This window comes from Atta colombica, unplaced genomic scaffold (genome assembly GCF_001594045.1).
Source record: "Atta colombica isolate Treedump-2 unplaced genomic scaffold, Acol1.0 scaffold180, whole genome shotgun sequence".
In the NCBI taxonomy this organism is placed as follows: Eukaryota; Metazoa; Arthropoda; class Insecta; order Hymenoptera; family Formicidae; genus Atta; species Atta colombica.
The window spans coordinates 55,664-59,695 of NW_017259272.1; the positions used below are offsets into that span (position 1 = coordinate 55,664).

General features: G+C 33.3%; 1 pseudogene; it reads right to left on the minus strand.

The window, feature by feature from the left end:
- Positions 1-4,032, minus strand: part of LOC108686435 — a 6,611-nt pseudogene that overhangs the window by 1,719 nt on the left and 860 nt on the right.

Below are 4,032 nucleotides of genomic sequence, written 5' to 3' on the forward strand. Positions count from 1 at the left end.
CGACACAAAGCGAAGACAGTTCACAGTATTGCGGTAACTGCAAAAAATCTTCTGATCGGCTGACGACGACCTCGTCAAGGTCAACGTCGGCACCGGAAATTTTGCTGTCAACCATGTCCTTGGCAACACTGACTCCAACAATCATTGGTGACAACGATGATGTCAGCAACGATGACGACGGCGGTCGATGACGGAGAAAACGAAACCAAAAATGGTGTCGCGCTACACGCAATGAAAAAATCCATGGTAAAGCGACATGAGCAAAGTTGTATAATATTGGTACAATTATACAATTATACGAGGTTGCGTTCTAAAATTCGATTCTAGTTATCCTTTTCCATATCTTCTATCTTTGTTCAATATTCAATGAACAACAAAAGATACTCAGAGAGTTAATAGAATCAAGTTTTAGAACGTAACACAGAAGGTTGGTAAAAATGATGTTGAAAAAGAAACAAAATATGTATTATATATATATATATATATATATATATGTACAGAGTGTCTGGAAATAATTGCCAAATATTTCATGAGCAGGTAGAGCGGACTAAACTGTCGAATCGAAAAGTCCTCTACCATTTTGTAAGTTTCCTCAATAGTTAACGAGTTATTAATCCTTAATGATGCATTTATTCTTGTTTAACATTCGATGAATAACAATGCGCATCATGCTACACTATTTATTCTCGTTATTCATCGAATGTGAAACGGAACGCAGCTGTAGACTTTATTACTGTAGATCAGAGCCTTCTCGCGTGCAGCGTGCGTTTTTATGTTATGAAATCCCTTTTTTTTCTCTTCCCTGATTATATTTCTGATTCCCAGAGAAAGATCATAGTATTATAGTACTATTATGTGTTGTCTACAATACACAGAATAAGAAATAAGAGTAAAAAATTGACCAATCACAGTCGATTCTTCTCGCATTCGACGGGATTGGTCAATTTCTTATTCTTACTTCTTACTCCGTGTATTGTAAACAGTACATTCTCCATACGTCGGAAGTTAAATCGAGGAAAGAAGGAAGATCGATTTCGTAACGTAAAACGCATGCCGTGTGCGAGTTGAAAGGCTCTATCGTACATCTTTCGACCAGTAATAAGATTCTCTTCAATATGATGACTATGTGAATAGTAATCGCACCGAAAATAATCTTATTAGAGTGAAAACGTTTATGCATTACAGACACGTACAATTATGCATAATGTACACATATAATTATGAAGAATATGTACTTATGTCTTCGATATCTTAGTCCATTCGACTGCGAGATCTCGTACACTATCCCTCACACTCAGGAAATCTTCTTCTTCTTCTTAATGCTTCTCGCCTCCCTCGAAATAAAGAGATCAATAGACGGCCAGATCACATCCTTATAAGAGGACATTATAAAATTTTAAAGTGCTCGCGAAAATAACGAAACCCGCCCGGACACTAGACGCCTGCGTCCACGATGTCGTCATGCCGCGCGTACGCGCGTCAGAACGAACGAGTCGTCCAAAACTATGGGACGGTTATGAATGTTTTAATGCTCAGTCAAAGTCAGCAACACTTTTAAAAATATGTAAATTGTAGCACCCAAGCCGAGCTACGTCAGCCGCAGATGAATGGTTCTTCAGAACTGAACACAAAATGACTGTTGTCACTGCCGAATCATGGCGAACTGCTGCAATATCGTACGCGCCATGCTAGACAATAGTTAAGATGACGATCGCGTTCAGCAAATTCAACTGCCACGTGCTTGTCGCGTACTGCGCGTGGCAATTTGTTTTGTCAAGAAGCAGCGCGTTCTGTGTATGTGTGTACAGGACTAAAATTTCTTCTACAATAAAATCGCAAGCTGTAAAGACCCGTTTAATACACATAGTAAGCTTAATTTAAGAAGTAAGAGTAGATGTAAGAGTTTAGAATAGATGTAGGCGTAAGCGAAATAAATTAATTGGTCTACTAATGGCAGTATCAGTAATGAATGAAGTTATAAAAATAACAAATTGACCAATCACAGTTGAACGTGAAAAGAATAATCGACTGTGATTGATCAATTTCTTACTCTTACATTCTCATCCATTACTGATACTGCCATTGTAGACCACGCATAATTTTATTTCTTACTTTTACTTCTCAAATCAAACTTACTATTATATTGTAGATCGGTCTTAACTTACCTTTTCAAAAAATGCAAGAAAAAATCGCAAGTGTTCCTGAACACAATAATATTAGATGGGAAAAAGTGCGTGGCATTTTTTTAATACCATCTAATGGGAAAAACGCCACGAACTTTTTCCCACACCTAATATATCAAGAATGCTAAAAACTAACATGTAATCATATTTTATGCATATACGAGTGCTCCAAAATACCAATATAATAGATGTTAACAGCATTTTATCATCTCAAATCTTTATTATTTAATAATTGCAAAATAAAATAATCTACAGTGACTCTAAGTAATTATTTCGTTCTTGCCACCTTTTTCTATTGATGATGTTGATAATGTACATATCCTGCCGACGCGGGCGATATGAGATCTATCAATTGTTTCTTTCTTTTTGTTTCTTTTTCTGCATCATTTGGTAAACTTTTTGTAACTTCTCAATCTCATTTTCAGATTTTTTTCTTCATTGTAGCATTTGTAGTAGGAAAATATAATGCTGACGACGCGAAGATTTGAACCCGAGTCTATCAGATGACGAGTTGAACACCTGAGCCATTGTGGATCGTCAACACGTATTGCTTTGAAATTGATACATTCGTTACACGAAACATATATGAAATTGTGATTTTACTTCCATAAAAAGTGCGACGAAAATATGTTATATTGTAAATCACGATATTGAAATATATAATTTATATGTATATATAAGTAGTATATATAATATATATACTAATACATATGATTTCAATTATTATATAGAAGTATATATATGTCGTCTAATAAATTCATTAATAACTTTTCATTTATTTAAAAAAAAAATTTTTTTTAAATACAAAAAGCAGAAATCGTGAGTCTGATATTCTCTCGCACGTTACGCGCGAGATCTCACACCACACACACACACACACACACACACGCGCGCGCGCGCGCGCGCGCGCGTGATTGTAAATGGATATTTATGATTTTTATATGATGTAACTTAGTAACAAAATTGATATTTTTTTTTTTATTAATATGTAATATAAATCATCAAGCGCGCTTTCTTATCTACTAATTTGGAATTGAGAAAAAAAAGAATAATAGGAAAGAATGATAGGAAGGAATCATTTTGAAGACTGAGTAATATGTTTAAGATATATTTATTTTTCATATAACGCAGTATACAATATTATTTAACGCGTAAGCTATTAGTTCACATTCTATAATAGAATTTTTATCATAAATTTTATGCAAAATATTTGCAGCATCACATTGATTAGTAATACAATTTTGGCATAAAAAAGTCACAAAATATTTAAATTTTTCACTAATATCGTGAATATACTGATACAGTTCAAAGTATACATTTCGACACAATGTTCGAAGTTCAAACATGAAAAGAATGATTTTTGACTTCATGTGCAAGCACGTACCATGCAATGATATTTTTATATTATGTTCATTACCAATTTTAACAAGTTCCACAGTTAAATCTTGAATCGTTAGATAGGAGGAAACAGATGCACTAATCGCTCAACATTTGTACATCTCTCGATGAAGGCCTTCCATGTCGAGACTTAAATAGATATGGTATTTATGATTTTTAATGATACGACTTAGAAACTAATTATAATAATATTTTTATGAATTTTTAATAATATAACTTAGTAACACTAATTATAATAATATTCTTTTTTATCAATGTAATACAAATGGCTAAGAGCGTTTTCTTATTGACTAATTCATACTACTACAAAGATATGAAGAAAAAATGGCAAAGATATTAAAGATAAAATAATTTTAGAAGAAAAGAATATATTAGGTATGGGAAAAAGTTACATTTAACGGGAAAAACGCCACGAACTTTTTCCTACACTTAATATAAATATATATATATA